Source organism: Acinonyx jubatus, chromosome B2, assembly GCF_027475565.1.
Source record: "Acinonyx jubatus isolate Ajub_Pintada_27869175 chromosome B2, VMU_Ajub_asm_v1.0, whole genome shotgun sequence".
Classification (NCBI taxonomy): domain Eukaryota; kingdom Metazoa; phylum Chordata; class Mammalia; order Carnivora; family Felidae; genus Acinonyx; species Acinonyx jubatus.
The window spans coordinates 28,986,748-28,998,964 of record NC_069385.1 but is presented as its reverse complement, the minus strand read 5'-3'; the positions used below and the strand labels follow the sequence as shown (position 1 = coordinate 28,998,964).

Genomic DNA, 12,217 nt, shown 5'->3' with positions numbered 1-12,217 from the left:
AATAGAGATGCTTGTATTTCTCCTAGCTTATTAAACTTCCATAGCAATGTGAAATATCTATTTTCTCAGCTCTTTCTGGGACACAGAGACTTGGAGTAACCTTTCCATACTGGAGATAACCTCCCCAACCCAGCCCCCCCAAAAAATGCATTTTCGAAGACACAGTTGATTTGCTAACCCAATGTAATATTGGATACAGACTATGGGGAGCTCAAATGGTATCTCAGCTTTTCTTATGACCCTGATTAGGCTGGTCCAGCTACTCATGGAAGTTACCCCTTTTGACAATATCTAGATTGTACTGACTTCCAGTTCCCAGGCATATGGTTCCACCAAGCAAGGGGATGAGCAGAGGGTCCAGTTAATTCACTGTTTCAAAGAGATCAGGACTCTCCAATGGCTTAACATACGAAGTGTGAGATGGAGAAAATAACCAAAAAAGTCTCTTTCAATATTAGGTGAGATGTTATGTCATGTTTTCGAATATAAGGCATGAACAAATTAGGAAAAATAGGAGATACTTCTCTTTATAATAATTCCAAGGTTCCAAATGATATAATCTGTTTCTAAATTATCCCAATGTTAATAAGCAACATCAGCTAAGAGCATTTATCTTTGCAAGTGGGATTAAGGAATAATTTCCCTATATACATCATAGGTCCTTGCAACACTTGGATTTGGGTTTTTTTTTTTATAATCTGTTTTACTTTCAGAACGTTAAAAAAAACTGAAAAAAATGTATAAAATTTTAAACAGAAAACCAATGCAGATAATATTTCACTACTATATTATTCACTATATAACAAATCACATACAAGCAGGTGCCATCCTGTCATCCCTCTTCTGAAGGTCCTCCAGAAACTTCCTAGTGTCTGGACTGACCCCCAGCCTCCTTCCCCTGGCCTGGGATGCTATCTTCCCTCCACCCCCATTTCACCCCGTATGTTGCTCAGGACCCTCCACACATTAAGTGATAGTGTTGGCCATCCATTCTGAAATTCCCTTTCTCCTCTGCTCAGCACTGCACTCTGGATAACTCCTTCACTCATGTCTCTTTAGCAATAAAACATGCTAAGGCGATATCAACTTACCTTCATTGTATTTTGCTTTCTAGTGGACTCACTTTTTTTTTCCTAAATGTGTAGAACAGTTCCCTAAACAGACTACAAGATCCTGAATATCTGTCCAACTAGATCAAAGGATCCCCTCAAAAAGACTGTATTAAATAATTATAAATGTCAGTCATCCCCTATGTTTTTCTCGACAGCTCAGATAGGACTGAAGCCCTCTGAGATTCTTCCTTATTTGTGGTACTGTCTATTCCATTGTCAAATGCCTGGCATACCCAGTTACTGAGTTGAAAATTGAGTCAATAACATTACTGCAGTCATTCTCCACAATTTCCTACTTCAGTCGGCAATTAAAGTAACTTGTCGCCAGGTAGAACCAGGTATGTTCTATCTGTGTTATGTACAGTCACGTAAGATTAATACACATGTCATACCTCCTACTACTTTATATAGAGCCTATTTAGTTCTCTTTAATGTCATTCATGTTCCTGTTGGGGTTTGCCTGCCTGAGTTGTTAGTGTGTGCTTTCTGCCTAGAGGGAAACATTTTAAATATACTTCTATAAAAATTTAAAAATAAACCCCAAAGATACATTTTGGGACCTTTTGCTAAAACTCTTATTTTTACCAACTGATTCCAATTCTACACAGTAAGTACAAGACTAGTTTAAAGTGATTTTTTTTTTGTATCATTTACCTTAATTTTGAGTCATTTTTTTTCCAAGTACAGGCAGAGACCAAAGATTATTTTCTTCAGGTGCTTGCAGTTTTGCTCTCTCTCCCAAGGTAGAACCTACTCTTGGACTTTCTTAAAAAGACAATTTATAGGAAAAACCAAAGCACCGTACCCTCTATACCCTGTGTCTCATCCCTACAGCCTTTCTTCTAAAATGCTTAGTGAAACCCACATGGCTGCCACCCCCTGTCCAGAGTGTCCCTGGGGGGTTACCTTCTACCACTCTCTTCAACATATGTCTTGAATGGCTGGAACATGTGTAACAAAAATATACATTACTAGTAAGGCCCATTCCACTTCTCCACTGGCCCCATCAGGCACAGCCCCAACCTGCCATAGCAGAACAGAAAACATCAGAATTAATATCTAAAATAACTTTCCTGGGGGCACCCCGGTGGCTCCGTTGGTTAAGCGTCCACTCTTGATTTCAGCTCAGGTCATGATCTCATAGGATTGAGCCCGGTTCATGGGATCAAGCCTGGTGTGGGGCTCTGGGCTAACAGCACAAAGCCTGCTTGGGACTCTCTCTCCCCCTCTCTCTGCCCCTCCCCAGCTCAAGCTCACTTTCTCTCTCTCTCTCTCTCTCTCTCAAAATAAATAAATAAACTTAAAAAAATAAAATAGCATAACATAAATAAAATAACTTTCCTTTTTTCAGAATAAAGTTTACAGATATTAAAACAGTTAACCAGAATGAGACTGGGCCAATGACAACCAATGCAGTAAACCTGTGCTCCCGTCCATGCCTATTTTGTGACAGATAGATATAGAGATAGAGATAGATAGATAGATAGATAGATATGATGTTTATTTATTTTTGAGAGAGAGAGAGAGAGAGACAGAGCACAAGTGGGAGAGGGGTAGAGAGAGAGGGAAGCAGTCTCCAGGCTCTCAGCTGTCAGCACAGAGACCGACACAGGGCTCCAACTTATGGACCTCAAGATCATGACCTGAGCCAAAGTTAGATGCTTAACTGACTGGGCCACCCATAAGCCCCCATGCCTGTTTTGTAAATAAGATTTTATTGGAACATAGCCATGCTCATTCATTTATATATCATTGACAGCTACTTTTATCCACAGAGACCATATGGCCCACAAAGCCAAAAATATTTACTATATGGCCCTTTACAGAAAAAATTTACTAACTCTTAAATTAGATTTTTAAACAAAATTGAAAGGGTTTATGACATCTCCATAGGTGCATTCAGCCTGGTCTGTTTTCCTTTGTTCATGTCATTTTTTTCTTTTCAATCTCCAGTGCCATCAGTTTACTTTCAAGGATGGATTCACATTGGCTTAATTTACATGCGACAGAAATATAAACAGAGAACTTTCTTGCTGGTTCAGCATTTAAATTCCACAATTATAATTTCTATCTGCACAAACATTCTTCTGTAAGAGGTGCCCCTTTCCCATATTTTTTGAAGACATGGGACTACCACACCTATGAACTTGTCTACATTCTACATTCTACATATAAGATGACAATATACACCTAGTTTGCCTGGCATAGTCAAATTTGCACCTGTTTTCCAGGCATACTTATTAATAATGCCATTTCCCACTCCCTAAGTATTCTGGTTTAGACGACAAGTTACAAAGTCAATGGATTTTATAGTTTTTCTACAAAAAAAAAAAAGTTACTTCAAGACAACACCTGTTAAATGTCACTTTCAATCCAGGAATAAAGATCAGAAAATCCTCCTCATAAGAGATACAGGCAGATCCATGCATGTCTTGATTGAGAATAGGTAAGATAAAGTTACCTGTTGACAGACAGTATTATTTACTATTTATATTTTATACAATTTAGAAAACAGGCATTTATATGAACTTTGAGAAGTTTCTCTGGATAAGTAGCAGAAAAACGTGGCTTCATTGCATAGGCCACAGGAGTCATAGACCTTTAAAGAAGATTATCTTTACACCTAAGCATGGGAGGTGGGGGTGGGCAGAAGAGAGTGAGAGGAAAGGGTGACGATTATTTTTATTCTACCTGAGATACTAAAACAGAGACCTGAAAGAGGGCCGGAAGAATGGGAAAGCCATGGCTTGATTATCCCAATGCCAATTTCCTATAGATTTATGTCATTTACTAACTCTGTGTGGAGGGAAACAAGAGAAGAGAAAATGGAGAGAGGAGTGTTCAGAGAAACGTGTGGCCTCAGAGGCGAGTGTCGCAGAAGCAATCACAATTTTCTGCAGAACAGGTGGTTACAGCTCCCCTTGTACATCTCTGTCTCCTGGTTTAATATAATCAGTAGGCTGAGTAGATAATGACTAGGTGGAGATGTTCCCATGGCAACCATTTCAGAGCAACACAATGTGATTTCCACACTCGCTCAGCAAAGGAAGTGACATACAAAGCAAACATTCCCAGTGACTGTGGAGCTTGAAGGAATAAGGCAGCTTTAGCTGCAAGTTTCAGGGCAGCAAATTCAGCTGCCACAGAGAGCCTGGAGCCCCAGACGAGCCACAGGACTTTGCAGTAGTAGGTTAATTGGCTATTTGGCTTTTCCTGTTGGTTAATTTGCTAATCTTGATCTTTAAAGTTCTATTCCTCCAGAGCCGCCTCTCCAGGCGGGGCCATTATCGCTGCACAAGCCTGAGGTAATTTTAGCAGAGCTACAAAAAGACTTTACTCATTACTTTTGATCGAACTAATAAATACTATATATTTATGATATATAGATATATAATATACATAATATATACATACATAATTATATATATATATATCTTTTTATGCAGAACAAGTGACCCAGAGACTCAAATACTTTTTTTTAAAAGCTGCCATCTAAAACGTTACACCATGCGAAAATATAAAGTACATTCACAGAAGAGCTGTCAACCAAAAGCCACCCGGCATGTTACAAACCATCTAGTGCTTAAGTGATGTCCCCATCTTAAAGAGGGACAATTTGCTTATAAACTCAGTTTTCTAAGAAAGAATTCCTAGGGGATGGTGATAGCCTTTCAGTAATCTTCTTAAAGGTGATTCTTAACGTTACCTGTGAGAACCACATAAATGTAAAGAACCTAAATTAAAATGTTACAGGGTGAGGTGTTTAAGGGCACAAACTTGCAACTCGTCAATAAATAAGTCCTGGAAATCTCATGTACAACACAGTGATTACAGGCAACTGTATTATCAACTTCAGAGTTGTTAAGACACTACATCCTAATTATTCTCACCATGAAAATTAAATGATAATTATATGACCTAATAGAGATGTTAGCTAACACAGTAGTAATCATATTGCAATATATAAATGTATCAAATCAAACACCTTGTACACTTAAGCTTACACAATGTTACATGCCAATTAAATTTCAATAAAAAAAAGAAAAAGGAAAGAGAAAATGAAATACAAAATACACTTTAAAAAATGTTATGGGGTGATTTAAAAGAAATCATATTGAGAAGATGATTTCCCATTCTCCCCAAAATTCAGGCCCGCAGCCCCATGGCCCACAATAGAGAACAGAGATGCGAGCTGGGACTAGCTTAGACTTCTCCTGAGTGCCAGGTAACACTCCACAACTTCAAAGTTCAACATTTGTCTTCCTCTAGAAGAAAGACAAGACGTTGATTGTGGTTTCGGCTCCTTTCTGACTCACCTGGATCGTGCTCCATGCTCCAAGCTCCCCAACATTTCACATACAGAAGTACCAGACCAACAGGATAGTTAGCCACTGAAATGACTGCATTGCAGAAGACAGAATTGATGTTGCCCTCACTGTTTCACCCATTCCCTGTCACTATTCACCAGTGACCATCGATGGAGCACCTCCTAGGGTAGACCGTGAGCCAGGTCCTGGAGATATAAAGATAAAATGAGACAGAGCCCCTGTCTCTGAGAACTTTATAGAGACGTAAGCCTGTACATTTTGATGTGATAGGATACAGTTAATAACACATGCATGTATAATAAAAGCATACATAAAATGAGAAACATGTATGCGTATACAGGATTCAGAGGAAAGCAGGATTAACTTCGGGGAGGTTGGGGACGGGAGCAATTAACTCAGTCTTGGGAAATTATAGAAGGCGGTCTGAAGGAATGAAAACATGAACAGGACTAAAGCAACAATGAAGTGAGGAGGGCTGCACACTTTTAGAGCCATTCTGAAATGTGCTTCAAGACCTAAGGAACCAAGAAAGAGTCGTCCACAACTCTACTCAACTAGATATAAATTTTATTGGAAGATGAGGTATTCAAGTAGAAGCCGAAGAAGTCAGGAGAGATCACTCAATAGATCTGACTCTCTGGGGAAAACCACAATGAAAAAGAAACAGTTTTCACCTTCTTTTTTTTTTAATTTTATTTATTTATTTTGAGAGAGAGGGTGCATGAGCAGAGGAGGGGCAGAGAGAGAGGAAGAGAGACAGAATCCCAAGCAGGCTCTGCACTGTCAGCACGGAGCCCAATGCAGGGCTCGAACTCACAAACCACGAGATCATGACCTGAGCCAAAACCAAGAGTTGGCCGCTGAAATGACTGAGCCACCCAGGCACCCCAACAGTTTTCACCTTCTAAAGCTAGGACTGAAAACATCCATTGCCTTTTGTTAACCTGGCTGACACTGTTTAATCGATTCATTATTTTTTAGATGAGCGATAAAAAGTAGAAAATTGAATCAGGGAGCTCAGGGAGGCCAGTATTCCCTCTGGGTTGCCATTCATTCATTCAATAAATAGAATATCTACTGTCTGCCAAGCAGGCCATGAGGCCAAGGTGCGCTGAGCCACACCAGTAACCCCGGGGCTGGGATAGCTCTTGTCCCAGACAGCAATGAGACTAGAGTCTGCCAGAGACACCAAATACTAATACCTCAACAATTCCTTTCAGGTCAACAAGGACTGGGGTAGCAGGGGGCACCTACCACATCCTATACCTCGGCTGGGGATTCTGACTGCTCAAAAGGAAACTTTTAGAGATTCCTTTACCCTCGAAGACCTAACAATCTCATTACACAGGCAAGACAAACACACATTAAACCAAGGACCTTGCAAGAGCATAAATGGTCTAGTTCTAAAATAACTGACAAAAACAATAAATCAGAGACCAAAGAAGGCAGAGATTACTGAAGTGCTCTGAGCAGGAAAAGAAGGCTTTATGGTCTTGTGCTGAATTCTGAAAGATAAGATAGAGTGTTGTCTTGTGAAGGAATTGCCTAAAAGTGAGACTGAGCTGACATATGGGAGACATTAAGTCATTAAGTAGGAGAAGGTCCAGAAAGTAGTAAAGTATGTTGACTAGAGAGAAAACGAAAGGCTTGGAATGCCAAGATAAAGAACTTGAACTTGACTCATTAAACAAAGAGGGTCACTAGAGAATTTTGAGAAAAACATAGATGCCATAAAATAGTGCTTAAGAAAATTAACTAACACTCATATGTAGGAGGGGCAGACTCACTAAATCAAGAGAAACGTGATCAGGCAGCAGACTACAATGGAAGTAGAAAGAAGGTATAAATCCAGAGATGATGTGGAGAAAAGGAGATAAAACTTGATGATACTGAATGCTGGGAGATCCTGGGGTTGTTCTGGCCATCTGAAGAATTGGAGATGAGATCAACAGTGAAGAAAGTTGGAGGGAGAGTTAGGGAAAGATAGTGAGCTCAGGGACAGGTTTTTTGCAGAAGTCAAGTCCAAGAGAGAGCTGTTAATAAGGGAGCACAGTACAGGTCAGAAAGGCCTGTTTTGGAAATTCCATTGTATTCCTTGGGTATTACAATCGTCCATGAGTCATGTGGCCAGAACAGGTATCTTTGTTCAAGGGTCAACAACAGCTACTTTGTTCAAGGGTTCCTATGATTCTAGTTTATAATAAGCTTGATTTAGCAAAGCATAAGATTATTGATAATAAAACCCACAAGGACGTCTCACCAGCAATTTATTTTCCTCTGTGAGAAACTATGTAAACATGATTCAGACACCATCCTACCCCACATCATGGATTCTGTTATGGTACAAACGTGTTTGCTTATGTCAGAGCCCAGCAGGTTTGTTAACTCCCTGGAATGTAGCACAGAGAAATGGCCATTTTCTACTGCAGCACTTCCTTGAGTAAAACCCTGATCCACTCAGAGTATTTCTGGTATAGTGGGTTCTTTGGATTTCTGGAGACAGTAAAATAGGGAAGCAGGAGTAAATTAAGTTTCTTTTGACTGAAGTTATCCTATGAGTCACTGAGCCAGAATGAGTTGTTTGTTAAATAAAATTAAATTCAGCCTCCTACCCAGAAGGAAGCACAGCCTACCTCTTGTGACTTCATTAACAAATAAAAGGAGGGGTTACGCCCTCTCATTTCTATCGTTCCTTTAAAGTTTGAGAAGATTTAAATGACTTGCCATAGTCCATATTTAACTCTACATATGAAAAAATAGAGTGTTCCATCCTTAGAATCTTTTTGTGTTTCCAACTTGAGATCACTGGGTTAATACAAGATCAAGAAGATCATTTTCTCTCTAACTAGCAAACCAAATTGCCTTGGGGCACCTGGGTGGTTTATCACTCATAAGTAACCTAAGAGAGGGCAGTAGAACCAGTGCCAAAGGAAAGTGGCAGCATTTACCAAGGAAAGTCCCCAAGGAAGATGGTGGAGGCCACTGCACCCAACCACAGCCACCACAAGAGCTTTAAGATAGGAAGTGCTTAATCCCAGATACAGGACCCATGAGACCAGGTGGAGAGCCTTCTCAGGCAAGGCCCCCAAGGCTATAGGTCTCCAAAGGCCTGGAAGCCCAGCAGGGCAGCTGCAAACACCAGAAACAGCAGAGGTCCTTCTCACCCAACCTGGTCCACCATGATGGCCCCACCCAGAGCCCCATGCACACCGCATTCCCCCTGCTAAGTGCACACCCTGACCCCAGTTAATGGAGGAAGTTGGCAGAAAGACAAAGAGCTTTGAAGTCAGACCTGGATTTGAATCCTACTTCTTTTGTGAGTGTGGGAAAAATGCACACACTGCTTACAGTTCACATTTATGGAAGGAGATTGTAACACCAGCCTCACTAGAGAGGTGAATGAGATCAGTGTGTCCAGCGGTCCATCTTGCTTGTAATAAGTCCTCAGTAGATGTAGTTGAACTTTGGATGTACCTTCCTCCTCTACTGAGTGCACCCCTCCCCAGCCACCTCTTCTCCTAAGAAGTATTTATTCACCCCTCTCCCACCATTATGACCTTTGTGAAACCTGCTTCAACCTTCCCAGAAGACTAATTACTCAGTCCCTCCTCTGTGCTCCCACCGCATCTCCAAGAAAACATCCATCACACTGTAACTGAAAACTCATTGAACTTGAGTCTCTGGAGAGTATATTACAAAACTTCCTGAGGCTACTTGATGTAGCAAGCCTGGCTCTGGACCTTTCTGTGGGTATTAGGGAACCACTGACATAGGTCAATTATGCCATACACATATTATATCAAACAATAATAATAACAATAATAGCTAATATGTGCGGAGCTCTTAGGTTCCAGATACTGCTTTGCACATGGTGATGCATTTAATCCCACAAGATCCCTATGAAGTAGGGACTACTATTTAAGATGAGGAAAATGAGGCCCAAAGAAAAGAAATAACTCACCTAAAAAATAATTGGCAAGCCGGGGCACCTGGGTGGCTCAGTTGGTTAAGTGACCGACTTCGGCTTCAGGTCATGATCTCACAGTTTGTGAGTTTGAGCCCCGCTTTGGGCTCTGTGCTAACAGCCCAGAGCCTAGAGCCTGCCTTGGACTCTGTGTCTCCCTCTCTCTCTGCTCCTCCTCCACTCATGCTCTCTCTCGCTCTCTCTCAAAAATGAATAAACATTTTAAAAACTTTTTAAATAAAAAAAAATAAAGAACTTGTAAGCCAAAATTCACACCCCAAAAAATCCAATACCAGAAGAGCACAAGCTCTTAACCATGTGGACTATAATTCATCTTTATATATGAATTTTAATGTTTAAAGGCAATACATGTATGCAAGATATTCCTTTTATGTGTCACATACATAATTACTCATATTAAATGTTTTCCTTATATTATAATAGTTATTTTCTTTTTATAGTACATTGAGACTCTCCTTTTTGGCATAAAAATGCTTCAATATCATTGAACAAATATTTCTATAACCTAATGAGAAAATATATAATCATACATGTAACTAATTTCAACTATGTATTCCAACTGCTCTGGTAGAAGGTGCCAAGTGACAAATTACTCATTTTATCACCTGACCTTGTATTCTTTGGTAAGAAAGAGAAGGGTGTGGTGATGACAATGGAGGACACTTGTCAGCTGTCCCCAAAGAAGAAGGAAATGGAATCGCTATTGTGACAAAGTCAGATTTGAGGCTGCCACCGGTTACTTTAATTTCTCTCAAGGGGGAGTTGGTTATTTCCTGTCACGCAAACTGTGCATCATCAAAAGAAAGTTTCTCAAAACGTCTATAATACATTAAGTAAAAAGAAGCAGGGTACTGTAGATCTTAAACAAAGATCTCAGCTACATTTTTTTTAAAGCACCAAAATTTTAACAAGTATTGTTTCTAGATGATTATTATTTTCTTCTTCCTGTCTTCCTGTTTTTCTTTTTTTTACCATGAGCAAGTATTCCTCTTATCATCAGAATGAATGGGATTTTATGAAAAAGAAAAAGCAATGTCAATCTGAAATAGAATTTTTTTTCTAAATAAAGTAATATTAAGATGCAGAAAATGAAGGGGCGCCTGGGTGGCTCAGTAGGTTAAGTGACGGACTCTTTGTTGCGGCTTAGGTCATGATCTCACGGCTCCTAAGATTGAGCCCGCATTGGGCTCTGTGCTAACAGAACAGAGCCTGCTTGGGATTCTCTGTCTCCCTCTCTCTCTGCCCCTTGCACTCTCTCTCTCTCTCTCAAAATAAATAAATAGACAAAAAAAACTTGCAGATGATGAAGCTACAGCCATAGTCCAGAAAACATTATATTACTTCCACCTTAGAAAAATAACTGAAAATTATGAAGTTAGGTATTTATCAAAGCTATGTAAGGTACTTCACAATAATGGCTTGTCGTTAAAACTGAAATTTATTCCACAGAGCATGAAATCAAAGTTCTAATTCACGTTTAAACAGCACTTTACATTTGACAAAACTTTCAAATGAAGTCACCCAAGAATTCTTTTAGCCCAGTTTCTCAGTTTTACAAGCAAAAACAAAAAACAAAAATGAAAACAAAACAAAAAAGAAAACAGCGACGCTGCAAGGTAACTCACTGCAAGGTAATGACAGAGTTAAGATCTGGGATTCAGGTCTTTTAACATTCTGTTTTTCCATTCAACCACAGACCTTCCTTATTTAAATTTACCTTAAATATATTTTTTAAAAAAATTTACCACTTGCAATGAAAGAAAAGACAAACCAAGGGTTTCCCCTGAAAGTGGTGTGGGAGCTAGCTCCAGAACAGTTGCCTGGAGTTAGACTCTGGTAGCAGGGGCTTCCAGACCTCTCTGTCCTCCAGCTTCCTGGGCTGGGAGAGAAGGATTGAAGAATACGTACCTCACAGGGCTATCATGAGAAGTACTGAGTAAGTGTGCCTGAAGTGCTAGCACAGTGCCCATCACAGTATAAATTCTCAATAAATGTGGACTGTTGTTAGTTCTGGTATTGGTATTTCCATTTCTCTATGACCATATGTAGAAGTACTTGGAAGAGTATGAAATACGTAACAGTGCAATGCACTTGACTTATGTTGAGGAAGAGCATGATTTATTCCCCTTTTCAGTTTCCCATTCTTTCACTTACTCATTCTTTCAACACATCTTTATTGAGCCCCCTCTACATTACCAGACACATCTCTTTCCAAAGTATGATTGTAAATAAAGTGGTAGAGAGAAAACAGTAGCTAGAAATCTGGAGTAGGGAAGGCTTTTGTGGTTTATTTTTTTGCAAGACATTTAAGCGTGCTGAAATTATGGTGAGAAATATCTAGTTGAGAAAGAGAAATGGGCTATATAGGACAGAAAAGTCATAACTAAAAGTAAAGTGTCCTGAAAAGGTGGGAGGGGGACTGGCCTTAGAAAAGGAAGCAGCTCTTGTAATAGAACAGGCAGAAAGAAGAAAAGAATGGCTGCAGAGTAGGAAGTTTTGTAGGTTTTGTATCAGAGAAGGAAGGAATTTCCTGCCTAATGATTCTAGTTTCTCTGTGAAGTAGGACACAAGATGGGGAGTCAAAGAGACAGGGCAATGGACAACCCTCTGATGGTCATGTCACTGTCACCCAGAGTGCTAGTTCTGTGCTCCACCTGGCCACCAGTACTCATCATCAGAAGTACCACAGCTGTGGTATCACCAAAAGAGAAATTTCCGGCAACAACATGGTGGCCTAGCCCCACCTTGGTTGGCTAAGCATATGCCATTGCTTTCTCTTTTTCTCACATTGT

General features: G+C 40.0%; 1 protein-coding gene across 5 annotated transcripts in view; it reads left to right on the top strand.

The window, feature by feature from the left end:
* The window catches only part of PDE7B (phosphodiesterase 7B), a 581,511-nt gene that overhangs the window by 498,930 nt on the left and 70,364 nt on the right, over window positions 1–12,217 (top strand). The window lies entirely within an intron of this gene.